Raw genomic sequence first — 22427 nt, forward strand, 5'->3', positions numbered from 1 at the left:
TTTCTTAACTTTCTGAACTCCACATATTAAGACTGGTGCTAAGGCTTCTAATTAAAGGCAGCCATACATATTAGATTTTAGACATTACAATATATATTTTTAAAATTTAAATAAAATGAATCAAATGATTCAAGAAAAACAAAAGATCATAAAAGTGCATTAGCCATGAAAAACCAATCTCTTTGAGAACAAAAAAAGATATTGGAGCTGAAGTTAGAAAATTTCATATAAACTCAATTAAAATTTTATGGAAGAAGAATATGGACTATTATGAGCAATAGAGTATAATGAAATAAAGTGGAAAAGTGAAGAAAAAATAACAAAGTTTGGTGAGAGGCCTAACAAAGCCATATGGTCCCAAAGGAATTTAAGGATAAAAATATGAGGACAACAAGTATATGAAAAAGGTAATCAATCTACCAAAATTATTATAACAGGTTATTTTTTTCATCAGTGAAAATGAAGTCCAGCACTTAGTACATTTCTGGGCACAAAATGTGCCCTTGATATGTCTGTTGATTTATTGATTGAGCCACCGTATGATGTGCTACATTTGAGGCAAAGAAAAAAAAAATAAAGACAGAGAAAGCAGCAGATCTAGAACAATTATACCCATTGGGGGTTGGGGGGGAAAGAGTTGGAGGAAAGAACAATTTAGAGGTAATTGAGGGCTAGATCCTCAAGATATTTGAAAGAAAAGAAGATGTCAAAATCTAGTGGAAAAATTACAGACAACATGAAAAAAATAACTAAAATTGTCAATAAGCTATTGACCAATATTCATATTTTCCCTTTTCTATAATGATCTACAAAAATGTTTTTACATAATTATTTTATCAAAGGAACTTTAATGAAGTACTAAAAAGAGAACTAGCAGGATTTTGAAAAAGTCCTTTGATGTCAAGGAGAGAATACTTTACTTACTTTATACATAAACTTTTACCTTATACATATTAAACATCCCAAACATATTACCACATTAGCCATGTTACAAAAAAAAATAGATTGAAAAATATACTTCAATCTACACACAAAGTTCATCAATTCTCTCTCTGGGGATGGATAGACTTTTTCATTATGTTCCTTTGGAATTATTGTGAGTAACTGTATTCATCAAAGTAGGTAAGTGTTTTCCATGTGATTATATGTATAATGCTATTACTCTGTAAAATATTCTAGTTCTGCTTACTAACTTTTCATCAGATTACATCAGTTTTCTTAGGTATTTTTTTTCTGAAACCACCCCTTTCACTAATACTTATAGCACCATAGTGTTCCATCACAATATTATACTACACTTCATTCAGTAATTCCCCAATTTATGGGCATCTCCTCAGTTTTTAATTCTTTCAAATAAATTGAATTCAAAGCAAAAGGACCCAAATGTAGAAAAATATGTTTAAATTTTACCTATATTTATAACCATTTTTCATGTATTAATTATTTTCCATTTTCTTTTATCTCCTTGGTGTACAGACTTAGCAGCTGTATTAATGGGTTAAAGGGTACATACCATTTTTAATCTCTTTAGGCAGAGATACAAATTGTTCTTAATCAGCATGGACTAGCTCACAACTCCACCAACAGTGCATTGTTTCCCTATTTTTCCACACCCCCTCCAAGCATTTATTCTTTTCCTGTTCTGACATGCTAACCAGTCTGATATGTAATGATTATAATTTAAATGTATGTTCATCTTAAATTAGAAGCTTTAGCACCAGTCTTTGGGCTTTAAGCATTTATTAAAGCATACCATGTATTCGCATGGAGTTCAGAAAGTTAAGAAAAGGCCTATCTAGCCTAGAGTTCCAGCCTTGTCTGGTTCTTCCTCAAGCCCTCCCCCACAAGCCTGCTTCAATCCAGGAACTCCTCCCAAACTGAGTGTGGAAGCTTTTTATAGGTCTGAAGCAGAGCAGGTCCTTATACACTGCTTCAAGCTGATTGGTAGGCATCAACCAAATCCATTAGTTCACTGGACTTGAAAGTGGTCTTGAGTTAAGTTCAAAGTCCTTAACTTCTGAGAACAATACTTCCTTAAGGACCAGCCAGATGTGGTTACAATCTAATTAACTTGAAGTAGGCTAATCAGCAGTCAATTACTCTGACTTAATTCAATCAGTTTAGATTAAACTCCAGGTGAGCCTTTGAGTATCTTTCAAATCCTATTATTTTCTCACAGATACCTATGAGATGGTATCTCAGAATTGTTTTCATTTGCATTTTTAAAATTATTAGTGATGCTATATGACTATTGATAACTTTGATTTTGTCTTCCGAAAATGCTCATGCATTTCCTTTGACTATTTATAAATTGGGGAATTAGTTTTATTTTTATAAATTTTGCACAGTTCCCTATATATATGAGAAATGAGAGAATTCTCAGACAGACTTTCTATAATTATTCCCAATTTCCCCTTTCCTTCTAATTTTGACTTCACTGTTGTTATCTTTTCCTGTGCAAAATCTTAAAATTATCCATTGTACTTCCCATGATCCATCTCTTGTTTCTTTGTGACCTCTTCTCTTATACATAGAGCTGGTAGGTACATTTTTCCAAGTTCCCCTAATTTACACATGTTATCACGCTTTATGTTTAAATCATTTACTATTTTGGCCTTCTCTTGGTGTAGGGTGTGACTGTCTATGGCTAATTTCTTCTGGAGTCTTTTCTAGTTTTTCCAACAGTATCTGTCAAATAATGAATTCTTGCCCCCAAAGCTTGGATCTTTGAACAAATACTATGTTACTGAGGTTATTTACTTCTGTATTTTATTAACTAATCTATTCTATTGATCATCTTTTTTCTATCTAGTACCAGATTAGTTTGATAATTTTTACTGTGTAGAATAAATTGAGATCTTGTCCTGCTAGGCCACTTTCCTTCACACTTCTCTTTGATTTCTTTTATATTATTGACTCTTTTTTCACCAAATGAATTTTATTATTTTGTCTAGATTCATGAAATAAATCTTTGGTTGCTTGATTGGTATGGCAACAAGTGAATTAACTTAGGTAGAACTGTCATGTTTATTCTATTGGTTTTAGTTACCTATAGGCAATTAATATTTCTCCAATTGTTTAAATCTTTATTTTTGTGGGTTTTTTAAAAAAAATTTTTGGTGAGGCAATTGGGGTTAAATGACTTGCCCAGGTTCATACAGCCAGTAAGTGTTAAGTGTCTGAGGCCAGATTTGAACTCAGGTCCTACTGACTCCAGGGCCAGTGCTCTATCCACTATGCCACCTAGCTGCCCCATAATCTTTATTTGTATGAAAAATGTTTTACTTGTATTCAAATCATTCTTGTCTGTGTCTTGGCAAATGGATACGTGATTACTTTATAGTCTGCATTTATTTTGAGTATAATTTCTCTTTTCAACATTTCCTGCTGGATTCTGTTGGTAGTATAGGGACACACTGATGATTTAAGTTGGTTTCTTTTATATCCTACATCTTTGCATAAGTTGTAATTTGCTTCAACTATTTTTTTTAAGTTTCTTTCTTAGACTTCTCTAAGTATACCATGATATTATTTGTGAAAAGATGGTAATTTCATTTATCTATTCACAATTCCTATTCTTACAATTTATTTTTATTTTCTTCATTTGAGGTCATCCTAACATAATAAGACTCACAGTCATGACCACTAAATAAATGCCTGCTCTCTTCCTAAATGATGATGAATTTCTTAGGAGTTCCACATATCATTTTCCAATTTGGGAATGTAAAAAGTTTAACCATTACTTCCTCATGACATCCGATCCATGTTTACTTTTCTATACTTCTCTTCAATATTTTGTTTGATTGGCATTTTTATTCAGATCTGAGATTTAATCATAAGTCCTTGAAAGTGCTCTATTTCATTAAATATGTATTTTTCCCTTGTAGGACTAGATTCAATTTTCTGGGTAGGTTATTCTTCACTGTAATGCTAGCTCCTTTGCCATCTGGAATATTATATTCCAAGTCAACTACTACCTTTTGGTGGTAGTTGCTAAATCTTGTGTGACATGAACTGTGACTTCATAGTATTAATTTTTCCCCTTTCTGGAAATAATTGCAAGATAGTCTTTCTTTCTTGATCTGGAATTTGATTAGGTTATACCTGAAAATTTTCATTTTGAAATCTCAGCATATATGTGGAAAGAGAGACAGAGACAAGGAGAGAAAGGTAAAGGAGAGGAAGATATTTTTGAGAGGAGAAAAAAATGGTGAATGAACTGGCAACTGAATTCAATGAGGAAGGAGTGTGTGCCAGAAGTCAGTAGAAAACATGTAGCAAAATCCTGATTGTATAATAAATATAAGTTGAATTAACCCCAAAATATGGAAGTCTACAAGACATGTAAAAAAAATAGAAACATCAAAAACCTTCCCTCTTAACCTATTGCTTACCCCTTGTTATATAATAGGGGCACACCTAGGGACTTTACCTGGATATACTTCAAGAGGTTCATGAACTTAAATGATAAAGTTGCATCTTTATTTCAGTATCATCAGAGTCCGCTGTGATTCTTTGTACTTCATTTTGTGAATTTGAAAACACCATGTTGAAAGTGAGTCCATAAACCTCACCGTGTTATCAAAGGGGTCCATTAGACAATAATAATAATAATAATAATAATAATAATTAAAAAAAATAAAGAACTCCAGATCTACCAGTAAAAATTCACCCATCAATAAAGTATTTTTTTTTCAGGGCAATGAGTGTTAAGTTACTTGCCCAGGGTCACACAGCTAGTAATTATAAAGATTCTGAGGCTGGATTTGAATTCAGTTCCTCCTGAATCCCTGGCTGTTGCACTATCTAATTGTCCTATCAATAAAGTTTTAAACAATGAGGTGGGTATTAGCAGTCAGTAAAAAACACTGTTATTTTTTAAACAGAACAAGTTAGTGGGGAATACCTAGTTGCACACAGAGTGAACAAGGACATGCCTAATCAAGTCTTTGGAGGCTTATTAGTTGGATACTCCATGCAGTGATTACTGTTGTCCTTTGAATTTTTTGTTTGGGCCAGGACAAGAGAGCCCTAAGCTTGGATGGCTCGTATTAGCAAAAAGAATGTACATTGTAAAGAATTTACCTATATATTGAAGTTGTTGCTTTTATCTGATTTTTCAGACAAATATGTGATATAGATTTTATCATCCTTACTTTACTATGCAGCTATGTTTTAAAGAGTTTCACCAACTTGTCCAGGATCACACAGCTAGTTAGTTGAAAGGATGGGATAAGAATGAGTTTATGGGTGGTGGTAGAATTCAAGGGATCCCAAACTTCTGCTTTCAGCTCTCTTTCCATTGAAAACTTTATTATTTATTATTATTGTTATTGTTATTATTATTGTATATTATGACTGGTCATGTTATACATATAAATTGCCTATAGCTAAGTGGTCCATATATTGCTCTTTTGTACAGTGTTAATATATGTGAATATATTTTCTTTACCCCAACAAGTCTAGTCTAAAAACTAATATACAATAATGATAAATTGTAATGGTAATTACTATATTACTTTTTTTTTCAAAGGAAGCATCTTCCTGGTCAATATAACTGAAAATTCTTGTTAAGATTATCTCAAGAATATTTTCATTTAGAACAGTCTCTGGACTTGGAGTCAGGAGACCTGGATTCAGATATCATTTCTTCCTCTTGCTGTCTGTGTGATTGTGGTAAAGTGACTAATCACTTCACCTCCCAGAAAGGACATAGCATCCACACCTGTAAAGTGAAAGAATTATAAGAGAGGCTCTCTAAAGTCATATCCAATTCAGACCTAATATGATCCTGTGGGACTCCTTCTCTGTCTTCTATGTGCTACCAGACAAGTCATTGAATTGACTCATGAAAAGCTACCTCCTTTATCATTCTAACTAAATATTTTTTCTCTGCTTTCCATCTAACTCTCTATTTCTGCCACCCACTGTCCTTTCCATCAGTTCATATTATTTCCAGTTACCCCATAAAAGACTTTTAGGACTTGTTTAATTTATATTTTTAACTAATGAAGCAAGAGCTTTTTGTCTACTCCTAAAAATGTGGCTTACACAGAGAGGCACAGCAAAGAATCAAGTTTGTTTCTATGTGACAGTTGCTAAGATAAATGTTATATTTACTCATACAAACACAAAAGGGAAACAGAATCTGCCTTTGGGGAATGTTACATTTGAATGGGGGGAGACAACATACAAAAAAGGGGAGTCAAAAGAGGGAGTAAGAAAAGTCTAAAACAGAAAGAATATGCTAGATTGGGGAATTGTCTAGGAAGTTTCCAGGGTGAAATAACAGCTAAGTCATGGTGGCTGTTTGAAAATTCAGAAACAAAGACAGGAAAGATGCAAGTTGCTGATCTGGGTCCTTCTCCAAAATGGAGTCCCTGAGGAGGCCCTCACTAACTCATAGAAGGTGCCAACATGGGTAGGAATATTCCAGGATGAGAGAGGCCCAGAGGAGAAATTATGTAGCTACAAACACTGAATTACCAATACGGACCATTTTTTTGTTTACTACTTAATAAACTACTTAATAAACATTCAAAAGAAATTTTAAAAAAAATTTTTGAACAAATGTCATATTTTCAATTTAGCTGTTTACACAGAGAATATTTGGGCTAAAAACACTAAAGAATTAAGGATGCTACATGGAAGATTCAGACTCCCAAGCCTGCTATTTAAAATGAAATTTTTTGTGGCTGAAACACTTGGATTAATTTTCATGTTGGTTCTACTCACTTGAGTATACATGATTTAATAAAATAAAATACAGTATGACAGAAAACTGAAGCAAATGTCAAGAGAATGAGTATGTATAATACTGATTTTAATCTTTGACAAAGATTCAGAAATTTATTTTTATCTCTTTGGACAGATTTTATACTTGAAAAAATAATTTTATCACTCCAACTTCTCCTTATATTAGGCTTATAACAAAACTTAAGATTTTGTTTTTTCATCTTGTGAACTTGATTATTTCTTTTATTGTGTGCAAAAAGCCCATCGAGGTTATTACCACAAAGTTGACAGCTCTTCAATGAAAGGAAAATGTGGTAACATGGTGTTTATTAAAATAAAGCAGGAAGTGTATTTTAATCTTAATTTTCATTCTCAGAAATAATGGTTTGTGACATTTTTTTCAGAGATTGGGGCTTCAGTTTCCTGAGTAAACACATACTTAATAAGCAATTAATTGAAATAAAACTTTCCCATATGTAATCAATAGGTAAAGTTGAGACAATTGTATAGATAATTAAAGTAAAAAAAAGAAAACAAAGGAAAAAATTTCACTAGACTGAATGAATAATGAAATGGTATTGTACATGCTAAGTTATTAATAAATAGAAATCAATAGATGACTTAAAGAGTCTTATCTCTCCAAATAATAAAGGCTGCAGAGAAATGAACACTTCAGAAAATTATCTAATTCAAATCACAGAAAACCTTTCCTAATCATTCCTCTTCTTTGCCTTTACATTCCCTGACATTTAACTAATATCATAATGTGCATTTATTTATATAAGAGATGATAAAAAGGTTTTATGGCCTAAGAATCAAGAAGATTTGATTTCAAGTCATGTTTGTCTCACTTTTGGGTAAGGCTATCTTTGGCAGATGATTTAATCTTTTGCTTCTACCAAGAAGGACCTGAAGCCTCTAAATTACAGAGTAAGACTCAATTTGTTCTATTAGAGTTTCCTTATCAGAAGTAGCCTATACAAATTAAGAGGAAAATGAAGATTATAATATAATTATTTATATATTTTGTTTCTCCATTTTCCTATCTAACCCTTGCAAATATCTCATGACCATTAACTAAATACATATTTCTAATTCACTTCATCTACCCACCCTCCATCTAATTGTACCTTATACATAATCATTGTTAAATAAAGAATATCTGGTAATTATGTCATCAATGAATTTCAGGTTTCAGAGAGAGAAGAAATTATTTCCTCTTAAAAAGAATACATAAATCTTTTATTAGAAAAGTTGAGTTTTTTGTCCCTTCCTTAATGAATCTATTTAAACTACTGCACATCCATCCACAAAATGAATATCGTTTACCTTATAATTTCCAATATAGTTATTATCAAAATAAATTATGTAATTGACAGGAAATGTTTCAAAGGTGCTGAATATAAACAGACCAGATTCAACTTCAATGATTTTGGGGAAAATGTTATTATGAGTGTCATACTATCACAGATTTAAGAGAATTGAAAACTGGTTGCATGATCTGACAAGTAGTCCTCAATAGTGAAATGGGAATGACATACATTAAAACCCATACATTAGCTCTTACTCTCTTACCCCAGGCTCTCTCTCTCAGTCCCCCTTCCTGGGACTCTTCCTCTCTCCATGCTGGCCATAAGACAACCCCTTGAGTAGCAGAACCCACAAAAAGATGGGCTGAGATTATTTTCCAGCCAAAGAAAGCTTAGAAGGTCAAGAGGAGGGGGCCCCTGGGCTGTGCTGGGAGTGGAGTCCAACCCCACAATAGTGCTGACACAGATCTAACCCCAGGCAGTCTGAAACAGAGAAATTTGCCCACAAGCCTCCAAATCAGCTGGAGCACCAGTGTCTTCTACAACTAAGCTTACATTGGATTGAGAGGGTTGAATAGCTGGCAAGGGACTGGAGAATATAGGAGTGGCTGCAGAACATAAGGAGGAATTTAGTAGTCCTACCCCATCTGGGAACCAGGAAGATATCTTGAGCAGTGGAAAGCCCAGGTTGGGGAGGTACACAGCGTCCTTGGAGCTAACAATCACAACACACAAATTTTTGCTGCCTAGTTAATTAGCAAGTTGGCCTGAGGTTATCTTCAGAGCAGAGAAAAGGCCATCTGAGTGAAGAAACTGCCCTTCCTTAAACAGAAACACCTGGCACCCGCTGAAGCTTGAGACAATGTAGTTTGGAAGTACTTGGGCCCAGCCTTTCCACCTAAGGAGAACTTCTTAAAATTAAAGATCTTCAATAGAAGGAGTTTGCACATTCCTTCTCTTTGAGATTCTCAAACAAAGGCTATATAACCACTTGTTAGGCACATTATAGAGGTGACTTTATGAAATGTGACCAGTTTCTGAGGTTTCTTCCAATTCTGATATTCTGTCATTTTGTGATGTATATCACAAAAATAAATTTTGGTTAATTTCTGCATTTCTCCTTTCCACATGAAGGGAAGAAGGGGATTTTAGAAAATTGTTATAATTCGATTTCCCTTACGATAAAATGGATATATAACATTTAGACAAGGATCACATGTAAAATGTTAATTTTCAGGAAATTTTGATTTTAAGTCCTATGGAATGAAATAAGTTTATTTTTTATAGTGATAGGATCATTCCTTGTAGTCCAATAATATTCTATTGGGAATTCATTGTATCATTTTGCTTAAAAAAATATATATGTATATATATGTATATATGTATATATGTATGTATGTATATGTATATATATGTATATATATATATATATATATATATGTATGTATAAGGCAAAATGAGCCCTAATACAGATGGTTCAACCATGTGGAATTTCAAGTCAATATAGGTTATTTAGGTTTTTCTGTTAAGAAAGTAAAAGTTTGGGGTGGCTAGGTGGCACAGTGGATAAAGCACTGGCCCTGGATTCAGGAGTACCTGAGTGTTCAAATCTGGCCTCAGACACTTGACACTTACCAGGCTGTGTGACCCTGGGCAAGTCACTTAACCCCCATTGCCGTGCAAAAAAAAAAAAAAGATTAAAGTTCCTTTATTACCTATGCTAAGGAATAATATTATGGATAAGCCAAAATAAAAAATTTTAAAGCCATAATTAAAATGTTTTACATATATTTACCTGTATACAATAGAAATAGATTATTTAAATTTTATGGATACATGTATAATTATGTGACCATTTATCTAATTTTGCACATATTAAAAAAATTTATGTATAGAATGTTTACATATTTCTGGACATTCATATATAGAGCCTAAAGCTTTCTTTATCTTAAACAATGTTATTTATTTCATAAGGCTTTTTCTCTGAGTAGCTACTAAATTCACTTATAAATATGCTAAACTTGGGAAAATGTTGGTACTGAATGTATTTACAATTCAAATATTATCACCCAAATGAATATTAAAATTAATGACTTTTTGGATAGTACTAATGAATAGGAAGTAATTCTGTTCAAAAATGTTGAAAGACTTGAATATTCATACATCAATAATTGATGAGTCTTATTTTTCAAAATAAGCAGCTTCATTATCAAGCAACAATTCAGAGGCTACAGATTACTGTTAACCAAATTTAATTGCCTTTCATAATGCCCATGGTATCTGGTCATAAAAATAACTTTTCTATTCAGTCCATGACCATAAAAAAAGGATCTGAAAAACATCAAAAACAAGTTTGGTGAATAAAATGTATGTTTCATGCTTTTATGAACGCATAGTACACTCTATCTTTGCTACTCATTTTGGGATTACTCACATGATGTGTTGAAATTGCTATTGAAAGGGTTTTTTTTTTAAATTGTAGTTTCACTCTTTAACATTCATATACTGATATCTTTTCTCCCACATGCAAAGTTATAAACAATCTGATGTCAGGGGCTATATTTTATATTTATTCTATTCTTATTAATTATATCAAGGCAATCAATAAATGTGATGACTGGTGGACTAAAGGATCTTTTTCCCCCATGTCATTTATCTCAGAGCTCGACTTCTGATATTCTAGACCTCAAGTTTCATTATAGTCTAAAATCCTTTTCATGTTAGAAAATAATGCTATTGGGGCAGCTAGGTGGCACAATGGATAGAGCACTGGCCCTGGATTCAGGAGGACCTGAGTTCAAATCCAGCCCCAGACACTTGACACTTACTAGCTGTGTGACCCTGGGCAAGTCATTTAATCCTCATTGCCCCTCAAAAAAAATAATAAAAAAAATATAATGCTATTCCTGTGGTCCCTCCTTAGATTGATCAATTTCTTCCAGAAGTTCTATTTTTAAGGAAAGTCCACTGATTATCCATGTCCACTTATTCATTCCTCTATGGGATTCACTAATCACTCTCTAAGCTTGACTATATACCTCATTGAAGTAGTTCCTCCTCTTACCCAATTTTAGGCTTCCTTTTTTTTGGGGGGGGGCAATGGGGGTTAAGTGATTTGCCCAGGGTCACACAGCTATTGTCAAGTGTCTGAGGTCAGATTTGAAGTCAGGTACTCCTGAATCCAGGGCCAGTGCTTTATCCACTGCACCACCTAGCTGCCCCACAGCTTCCTTTTATAGATTATATTCCCTTGCTAGAATGTAAGCTCCTTAATGGACTGTGTTTTCCATTTAGTATAGTGGTAAATCAATGATTTCTCCTGTCTCCAGTATTATTTGTAATAGCTCTATAAATTGTATCTATAATATTAAGGCAAGAGAAGAAATTATAGAGTATAGAAATCAACAAAAAGACAAAAACTTATCTAGCTGCAGAGGATCTTATATTGTACTTTGAAAACCCCAAGAAGTGATAAAAACTAATCAATAAAAGTAAAATCTTAAGTAAAGCAATGGTGTACAAAATAAATTAATAAAAAGTATCAGCACATCTTTAAAGTTACCAAAAAGGAGATAATGTTGAAAAGACAAATTCCATTCACAGTGATGACAAAGGTATAACATATATTTGTGATAACAAGACAGATTTTGCACTACTATGGAGACATCTACAAAAAAGCCATTACAAACAAATAAATAAACACACAAGTAAATGAAAAGACAATAATCAAATTTATATTGTATAAGTTTAATAAAAATTACAATGCCTGCAAGAATTCACTTTAGGGAATTAGATAAAAGAAAAAAATAATTTAAAAGATAAAATATAGAATCTCAAAGGAAATTATAAACGTTTAAGACTAAATTGGACACAGCATTTCTTTATCTGGAACTCTGGTAAATCAACAAATATAAAAACTTTAAGATCAATTAAAGAAGAGATCAGTAGAACAGATTGGAGGAACACCACTCATAAATAAATCAGCCTAATAGATAATCACTCAGTAAGCCCAAGAACACAAACTGCTAGACAAAAGCATTTCTATTTAAAAATAATTGCTGTGAAAATTGGAAAGTAATATGGCAAAATATTTGTTTACACAAGCATCTTGGTAATGTAAGATTGAAGGTTTTATTCATACTTTTGTATAATTCCTAATTAAATAAGAAAGAGAAATGTAAAAGATAAAATCAATAACTTAATTACATAATTATATGTGTATATATAACAAATGCAATGCAGCCATAAAAGAAAATCTCCTTTGATAAACACAAATTAAATAAACAAGAAATTGCATAAGATATTTTAATATAATTGAGACTATATGGGAAAATTACAAAAATATAAGAATAAAAGCTATCTCCCAATAAATAAGTGAATAGTGAATATGTTGTAGAAGCAAAATGCTCTAATTCTTTAATAACAAAAGACATACACATTTAAAAAACACTGAATTTTCAACTTACAATTAACAAATTGTAAAACATGAAAAAGATATGTAAATATTTGATACTGGATAGACTTTATGAGGAGAGGTATACTGAAGGACTGTTGGTGGTGGTATGTATTGGTACAGGCATTCTATAAAACAATTTGGAGTCATACACAAAAAATGTATAATCATTTCATAACCCTTGACTCATCAATGCAATTCAAATATATATACCCCAAAGAGGAGAGGCAGTGTCTTATGGAGACTAGAGAGCCAGCTTTGGAGCCCAGATATTTTTATGCTCAAATTTTGCCACTGATGCATACTGACTAGGTAACTCTGATCAGATCACATCTCATTACCCCATCTATTCCTCTAGAATTAAAGCATACATATATGCATTAGTAGACTGAATTTCCTCTTTCAGTGTGACTTCCACTAGCAAAATCACAGGTTTGGATAGAAAAAAAAATAATTGAACATGAAAGACAGAAAGGACTTGAAAACAGCAAGATTTTAACTATAGTACTTTTTTTTTTTTTTTGCAAAAGCAATAAACTGGAAACTGGGTAGGTGAGAATAAATAGGTGAATGGCAGAACAAATTCTAGTATATAATCTACATAATATAGTATATAATCTATGATATAAAATGAAAATAATGAGAAATATGAGAATCTTTATGTGAAGTAAGGTAGAGAAAAATAAGCAGGGCCAGAAAGACTATATAGTTAATACTACAAAGAAAAAGTCAAACAACATCAAAGACAGGCAACCAAAGTTAAGTTAATTTCAAGAGCCAAACTGTCTCAGGAATGAATGAAAAAAAAAATGGAAAATAAAAGAAAAAGGTAATGAAAACACATTGCCCTTCTTTTGTAATATGGGGGAGAGGGAATGTAAGGCCTATAACTTTATAATGCTGTATAAGTTGTCATATCAGTCAGCCTAACTTTCTTTTTCCTTTAAAAATACATGTTAGGCTAGAGTAAAGCTTCTCAAACTGTGGGTTATGACACCATATGTGGTTGTGTAACTGAATGTAGGTGTAACCAACATTTTGGCAACAGTAAAAGGTTATATATACATATTTTATATACCTGTATACCTGGGGTCATGTAAAAATTTCTCCACAAAATGTGTGTAAAAAGTTTAAGAAGCCGTAAGATAATGTATTGTAAAAAGCTATATTGTAATGACTATATTGTAAAAAGCAAAAAGAATCAATAAAAATTGAAAAATTGCTCTGCATTTATCTAGTAGCTATTTTGTTCAAGGGATTATTTTAGGCAATTAGAATACTATGACAACAACAAAACAATCCTTGCCATCAATGACCTTATCTTCTATTTTAAGGACACGTCAATAAAACAATCATCAATAAATAGTTCTTAGGTGGCTACCACACTACAGATATTGTTAGGCAGTAAGGATAAAAAGATAGAAATCCAACATTTCTTCACCTCAAGGAGCTTAAATTTTATTGAAAAAAATAGTATAGACACAAATTAAGCAGAGCATTTAATAAATATTTGCAACATAAAGATAAAGTAATTTTTTCGATGAATGATAAGCAGTTGCAGAATTCAGGAAAAGTATCATGCATGAGGTTTGAACCAAGTTAGAGGATCTTAGAGGCAGAAACAAAGAGGAATTGCATTCCCCAGATAGAGGGAAACTTGTAGAAATGTCAGCAAAGGGAGAACATGCTCTATGAGGTCCAGCAAGCGTGATGATTAGGCATGAGTAATATGTAATCAATTTGAAAATTGCGGAGGACTTTGAATCTAATCTAGAATAAATGGGAGTTATAGGAGCTGATTGAAAATGAAAGATATATATATCAACAAAATGGAGATATAGCATCCACATGCAGGGCCTCATGAAGATTATGGGTCGGGAGGCAGAGATTCTCTTAGACCCTCTCTCTCTCTCTGTTTCTGTCTGTCTGTCTGTCTCTGTCTCTCTCTGTCTCTGTCTGTCTCTCTGCTTCCCCCAGACAGACCCAGACACCCACAGAATACATCCCCACCCCTACCCCTGCCCCAGTTGTTGGGAAACTGGAATTTCCTATGGGGGGGGGCAGCCGGCACAGGGTTTGTGAAAGGAAAGGGGGCGAGGGAGAATATATATATATACACACACACACATATATATGAGTAAATACAAGATAACTTGGAGGGAGGATGGGACAGGAGAGAACATTTGTAACTAAAGTGACGAGGGAAGCCTGCAAAGAAAAATGGTAACTGAATTCAAACTTCGTAAATAATTAGAAATTTGAAGGGTAAAGATATGAGGAGGAACTATATTCTAAGCACAAGACATAGAGGTAAAGCATAGGCTTGAACAAGAATAAGGAAGATAGCTTAGTTGAAAAATAGAGTATGCAAAGGGAAATTATATGAAAAAAAATTTGAAAGTGAGTATGGAGTCAGAGTGTGTTTTAGGAAGGTAATTTTGTTTTCAGTATGAAGGACAGGTTGAAGAGAGGAAACATGGAATGAGGGAAATGATTTAGATTTCCATGCACTAGTTGAGTTGAGATGTGATAAGGTCCTGTTCTAAGGTAATAGTGCCCACATGAATAGAGAGAGGGGCATTAATGAGAGATTTGGGGGAGTTCGTATGGACACAAATGTAAGAAACTGAATGGATACTGAAGGATGGAATGTAAGATTGGGGAGAATGAAAAATTACTCCAAATTTGGGAATCTTGGTGAATGAAAGGATACTGATGCCCTCAACAATGACAAAGTTTGGGTTGTATATTTTTATCAGGAAAGACTTGGAGTTCCATTTTAGACTAATTGAGTATGAGATATGAACTTGGCCTTCATGTGCATATTTGTCTAGTAAAATGAATTGTTTAGAGAAATCTTTTCCATTCTTTTAAGCTAACAAGATCACACAGGTAGAGGGTATGAATGAGAAAAGGACAGGGGACACAGCCTTCTGGGACAATATGGTTAGGTGATGAAGAATAAATGGTGTTCCACTGGTATATGTTGATGTAGAAAAGCACATATTGAGGTAATCAATGGCATTGTATTTTTTAATATATTTTGTTAAATATTTCTCAAATTTTAATGTTTTTGGGTCTCAGTTGGAAAGTTGTAGAATACATACAGTCTACAGGCCACATGTTTCACAGCAGTTCCAGAGGACCATTCATGTCTATTCCATTTATAAAACCATGATCCTATGTTCTTATGAATACAAACTTGAGAAGTCTAGAAAAGAGCTCCTATATAAATAATGAAATTTTAGGTGAATGAATTTATAAATGATAACATTGTTTCTTGAATTGGAATAGTAAAATTGTGTATTTCTTAGCAAATTTCTATTTTATTAAACTTAAAGTAGTCTCAGATCAAATTTTATTATTAATTGCCTCTGTCCAATGGATTCAAAATGTGAAATATAAAAAAAGTTATCTTCAAATAATCATTAAGCATGGCATCAATGAGCTTTTATATTAAGCAGTAGAGACTTTGTAAAGAATATATTCAGTGTAAATCCAGCCCATACGGAACTGAGACATTTGCAAACCAAGATGTAGATACTTGGTTCAGAACAAGTGTGCAATTATTTTGCACTTAAAATAAATGAACAAGAAGCCATGGTTCATAACTCAGAGATCTTTCATTACATATTTGGATTTTTTCTTTTATAATCATATCACAATTATTAATGACCATTTATGCCACACTTTTGAGAAACCTTTCTTCAATGCTATTGACAGGCCTGGTGAGCAAGGAAGAGACAATAGAATCTGGATAACCCAAAGAATTTCAGGGCAGATATCATTTTCCAGGTATTTTTCACAGTTTCCTTGTATAGGTATTATTAAATTATAATATCCTGGGCCAGCTAGGTGGCACAGTGGATAGAGCACCGGCCCTGGATTCAGGAGGACATGAGTTCGAATCCGGCTTCAGACAGTTAATACTTACTAGCTGTGTGACCCTGGGCAAGTCACTTAACCCCAATTGCCTCACCAAAAAAACAAAACAAACAAACAAAAATATTATAATATCCTTTGAGACCAGGAACCATTTTTAAATTTCATTTTCATTGTATATTATTGATTTAGCATTAAAAGAGACCGTCAAGCTTCTATATTGCTGCCTCACCCATTTTATGGACAAAAAAACCTAGGATGCAAAGAGGTGACTCAATGAAACTCACATAGAAAGCTTCAAAGTCATAATTTTAAACCAAGTGTTTAATTCTAAATTTAGAACTCCCCCAACCATTTCACAACTATTTATCCTATGTCCTCCAGTACAATACAAAAAGTAGGTGGTTAAAAGATGTTGCTAAATGTTAAAAATGAATGAGCAAATGAGCAGGAAGCCTAGAGTGGTGCAAAGAATTATAGGCTGAGAATTTGAAGATCTGGTTTCAAGTTTTGGCTTCAGATTTATAATACTAACCTATTCATTTGAGCTTGTTACTTGACTTCTCCTGACCTCAGTGTCATTATCTATAAAATGAAGGAATTAGTTTAGATGATCTTTAAAGTTCCTTACAACTTTGCCATTTTGTGGATAAATGAGTGAATGAATAGAAAAAGAGGAAAAGATCAGATGAGATTACATTTGGGAAATTACTCAGTGCTTCCAATTACTCCAACCTTTATTCCCAAATAAAAACTTAGCTTTTGTTAAACAACAGCATGCTTTCAGTAATATTATATGGTTATGAATCATGGCAGCACAATCTTTGAAGAATCAAAGAAATATTGTGAGGAAAAAGTAATTTATAAGATATCAAAGTGATATATGGCAAGAAAAGGAGGTGAACTGATTATTTAGCAAGAATAACATAGAGAAGATTAGCAATAAGTATGCTTCTGCCTTCCCCTAAAAGAGAAATTCACTGAAACATTTTTGCTTAAATGCAAAGGATATAAATGCAGAAGAAAACAAAGAAAAGGACAGTTTTGAAAACAATGTGTAAGATAACAGAACCAAGATAGCAGCATACATATGAATTCCCCAATGTTCCCCTCTAAACAACTTTACTATTCTTACTATTTTTTAAATAATAAAAGTATTTTATTATTTTCCAGTTACTTGTAAATATAGTTTCGACATTTGTTCTTATAAGATTTTTGTTCCAAATTTTTCTCCCTCTGACTCTTACCTCCCTCCTCCCCAAGACAAAAAGCAATCTGATATAGGTTATATATGTATAATCACAATAAACATATTTCTGCATCAGTAATGTTGTGAAAGAAGAATCAGAACAAAAGGGGAGAACCTCAAAAAAGAAAAAAAACCCAACAATAAAGTGGAAATAGTCTGGTTCTATCAGCATCCAGATTCCACAGTTCTTTTTTTTTTCTAAATATTAAGCTCATTTTCCATCATGAGTCCTTTGGAATTGTCTTGGATCATTTTCTTGCTAAGAAGAGCTAAGTCTATCACAATTGATAACACACAACATTTCTGTTACTGCGTACAATTTTATCCTTGTTCTGCTCACTTCACTCAGTGTCATTCTCCTTAATTCTTTCCAGGTTTTTCTGAAATCTGTCTGCTCATTATTTCTTCTAGCACAATAATTTTCTATTACATTCATATACCACAACTTGTTCAGCTATTCCCCAATTGATGAGCATTCCAAACAACTTTAAAATGACTCATCAAATAATATTTTAGACTGTCACAGAAAAAAAGTTCAGAGTGAAAGATTTTTCCAGAAGGGCTGCAAGAGAAGTTAGTGATACTGGAGTGGGAGTCATGCAGAAGCAGAGCAGCAGCTAAATTAGGAGATCTCAGCATAGAGATAGTAAAGGAGTTGAGAACCTGGTCAAAAAGAAATTGTATGTGACCCTTTCATAGCATTAGGGGGCAGGAGCTGGCACAGTGTGCCAACTCTGTTTCCAATACATAGTTCTGAGCTGCACTTCCAGGGCAAAGTGGAGGACCAGTGCTTGAGGCTAAAGGAGAGTAGAAACTCTTTTTCTGGGAGGAGGGGTGTGGGGAAACAGAGTAAAGATCAGGAAAACCATGACTACACCTCTGCTCAGATCATTGGAAACACTGAAAACTTGCAGGCTCCCAGAAGTAGCTGTGAAAACAGAGCAATACAAAAGCCTAAAGCTAGATACATAATCAGCCAGCTCTGGCTGAGCATAGCTTAACTTTACTATAGAGTTCAAAATGAAAAAATAGTCTGGAAAAAAGAGCAAACCATAAGAAAATAATTACTTGATCATAGAACTCTACTATGGTGAAAAGGAAGACCAAGATATGTATATAGAGGACAGCAATATTGAAAAAAGCTATAAGCAAAGCTTCAATAAAAATGCTAATTGGGCATAAGATAAACAAGAATTCCTGGAATGGCTAATTAGATAAACAAGAGTGGTAGGGTAAAAGTGGAAAAAGAAATGAGTTTAATACAATAAAATTATGAAAAGATAATTAAAATCTTGGCAGAAGAGATTCAAAACTGTTGAAGAAAACAATGCCTTAAAAAAACAAAAATATGGGGCAGCTAGGTGGTAGTAGATAGAGCACTGACCCTGGAGTCTGGAATACCTGAGTTCAAATCTGGCATCAGATACTAAACACTTACTAGCTGTGTGACCCCAGGCAAGTCATTTAACCCCAATTGCCTCACCAAAAAAAATATTTGGTATAAATTTAAATGATGCACAGAAACTCACTGAAGAAAAAAATTCATTTAAAAGTAAAATAGTCCAAATGAAAAGGAGGTACAAAAATACACTCAAGAAAATAATTCCTTATAAAGCGGAAGTGGCCAAATTAAAAAAAAAACACACAAACTGGTACAAAAACTCACTGAAGAAAATAATTTCTTAAAAATCAAAATATGCAGAGGCTTGGGCAGCACTGCAGGATGCCAGCCAGGGTCCCACCTGTGCCAATCACTCTAGCATTCATTGGGGGAGTAGGTGGCAGTGGTAGCATGTGTAACGCCTGAGTCATGATGCGTGGTAGCAACTTGAAGTGGTGCTTCTCCCAGGTGAAGTGTACCATCAATGAGGAGGTGGGTGAAGCAAACATCAATTCAACTAATGAATTGAATTACTCTGGAGATGTTGCAGCTGGAGACAAGAGCTGCAGAGTGGTCATATTTCAGAACAAACAAGTGCTGGTCTTGAAACTGCTTCACCTGGGATATCAAAAGAGGCTCCGGGACAGCTAGGTGACGCAGTGGATAAAGCACTGGTCCTGGATTCAGGAGTACCTGAGTTCAAATCTGGCCTCAAACACTTGACAAATACCAGCTGTGTGACCCAGGGCAAGTCACTTAATGCCCATTGCCCCGCAAAAAACAAACAAACTAAAAAAACAAACAAACAAAAAGAGGCTTAGTTTGTATTTTCCTAATAAAATCCTTACTCATTCTAGGGGTGAATATAATGTTTGTAGTACCTTTCAAAGTCACAAACATGAATTTGACTGTTTGAGAAATTGAGGGAAAAATTAATAAGATTAAGTTATTACCACAACAGAATGCCATTTACTTCCTGCTACTAATGATAAAATTATTAAATTATGTAAAATAAGTGAATGGGATAAGAGAAAAGAAGGTTAAAACCTGAAAGATGAAAACAGGAGACTCTGAGATTGATTCAGACTCACAGCACTACGGGTTCCCATCTTGAAGCCCATGGACCTGATGGGAGAAGCAAGTCTTTGAATGATTTTGGCAAATGCACACATCAAACACATCAACTCCATTCTGTAAACAATGATCATGAAACATACCTCTCTGCTAATGACCTGAGAATCAATCTATGATATTTAGAAATCACAGACTGAAATGTTAACATTATAGATATCAAGACCATGAACATGGAGGAATTAACTGAAGTGATCACTTCATCCAATTTCCAACCACTTCAGTGCAATGTGTTTCTATACAGCTGCAGCACTTCTTAGCTTTATGTGATGGGTATTACAAGGTTTTTATTTGTTTGGGTTTTTTTTTGGCAGGCAATGGGGGTTAAGTGACTTGCCTGGGGTCACACAGCTAGTAAGTGTCAAGTGTCTGAGGCCAGATTTGAACTCAGGTACTCCTGAATCCAGGGCTGGTGCTTTAACCACTGTGCCATCTAGCTGCCCCACAAAGTTTTTTTTGAACAATATGAAGATCCCAGCAATAGGTCATTCTTGGCAGAAATCATTTCTACAATATCTGATATAATATTTAGTCATGTTGGTTGATACAAGATGACAAGAGACTACTTTTCCATTAAAATATGGGATCTCACCATGGAAACTAGGGGAGACATAACAGCTTCAGGAATATCTCTGAAATAAGCTGTGTTTTCTTTATGAAAATGACTGCATATTTGACAAGTTTCAGTGCTGCTGGAATGGCTCTTATGGTGCCCTTATGACTGACTCATACAATTTCTTCAGAATGTTCAACAGAAGCACATGGACAGATGTTACTTTGGAAGGATCAAGAGAAATCACCAAGCCAGGGACTATCTTAAAGCTTCAGAAAGTGTGTAGTGGGGGCAAGAGGAAGAAAGATGAGATCAGAATGGACAGTCTGGACTTTAATAAAAAAGATTATCCACACAGTATGGCACACCTGGGAAAACATTATTACTATTGCAACCACCAACTACTTGTACATATTCCAGAACAATGTCAATTAAAAATGCTGGGCTCAGCTGGGGACATTGTCTTATACCTGCCTCAGAGATCCTGTTCACTTTTCTGTTAAAAAAAAAAAAAGACATTTTCATCCTTTTATGAAGAACACAGACATGTTCAGGTCCCTCAATAGTCAAAGGAAAGAAGCCGGTCTATTTGGGGTTCAGGTGATCATTCTACGTGTTGATGGACAGTTCTTAATAAAGGCCTTTATTCAGAATAAATGTATTTATTTAAGTCTGAGCCTCTCTTTCATGTTATAAACTAAAAATCTAACACTCAAGAGAAAAGTTGTCAAAGCTCTCTCTTTTTCTGAAGGACTTTCAGAACATATATCATGCTTTTTGACTATATGAATATTTCTTCTCAGGCCTTCTTCTGGATCTAGTTGCTTTTAGCATTGGATGCTTAGGTGGGGCTTGAGTTGTGTCCAGTGGCAGGTTTTTCATGTGTATTTACTTTCCCAGTGTATTTAGTCACACCTTCTGGTGTAACCAATTAATAAAAATAAGAAAATATATAAAGTGTTTTTAAATCTGAAAAAAAAATCAGCTTATGAAAAATAGAAGTTGACTCCATGATACATGAAGCAACAAAAAAACAAACAGCATTGGCTTTTTCTCCACTATACCCAGCACTGTGACAAAAACTGACCAAGTATAGGGGCATAAAAAAACAACCAAATACATAAAATTGGAAATATTAAATGAATACTTTTCAGAGCCTAATTCAATAAAAATTATTCTCAATCAAAAGCCATGGAAACATAAAAAATAATTAAAAACTAAGTCTAATACTAAAGAATGAGTAGATCAAGGAACAAATCACAGAAAAAATACTTAATTTCATTAAAGGTGTCAACAATAAAACAAAATGGCAAACTTCATGAGACACAGTCAAAGAAGTGTTTGGGGAAAATTAATATCTCTAAATACTTATATCAATAATACAGAGAAGGAGAAAATCAATTCATTAGGTATGAAATTAAAAATCCTAGGAAAAAGACAATTAAAATCTCCAATTAGACACAAAATTGTAAACCATTCAACTAATCAATAAAACTAGGAGCTGGTTTTATGTAAAAAAATAAAATCATATAAGTCATTAGATAATTTTAATTAAAATATAAGAAAAATAAATTACTAGTGTAATGATTGGAATGACGCCACCTGCTGGAGACTTACTGTAGAAGAGTTCCGTCCCATGAAGTGAAGGTTTTTGAGGGCAATACCAGGAGTCTTTCCTTTGGCGTCAGGAAGTGACTGACGCTTTGTCTCGCTTTTTCCTTTGGACTCTGGTG

At 33.7% G+C, this 22427-nt stretch overlaps 1 pseudogene; it reads left to right on the forward strand.

Annotated features, from left to right (window-relative positions):
• The first annotated feature begins 19442 nt into the window (after positions 1 to 19442).
• On the forward strand, positions 19443 to 21129 carry LOC122747928 (annotated as a pseudogene).
• Positions 21130 to 22427: the final 1298 nt, after the last annotated feature.

The sequence above is a fragment of the Dromiciops gliroides genome, chromosome 1 (assembly GCF_019393635.1).
Source record: "Dromiciops gliroides isolate mDroGli1 chromosome 1, mDroGli1.pri, whole genome shotgun sequence".
Lineage (NCBI taxonomy): Eukaryota > Metazoa > Chordata > Mammalia > Microbiotheria > Microbiotheriidae > Dromiciops > Dromiciops gliroides.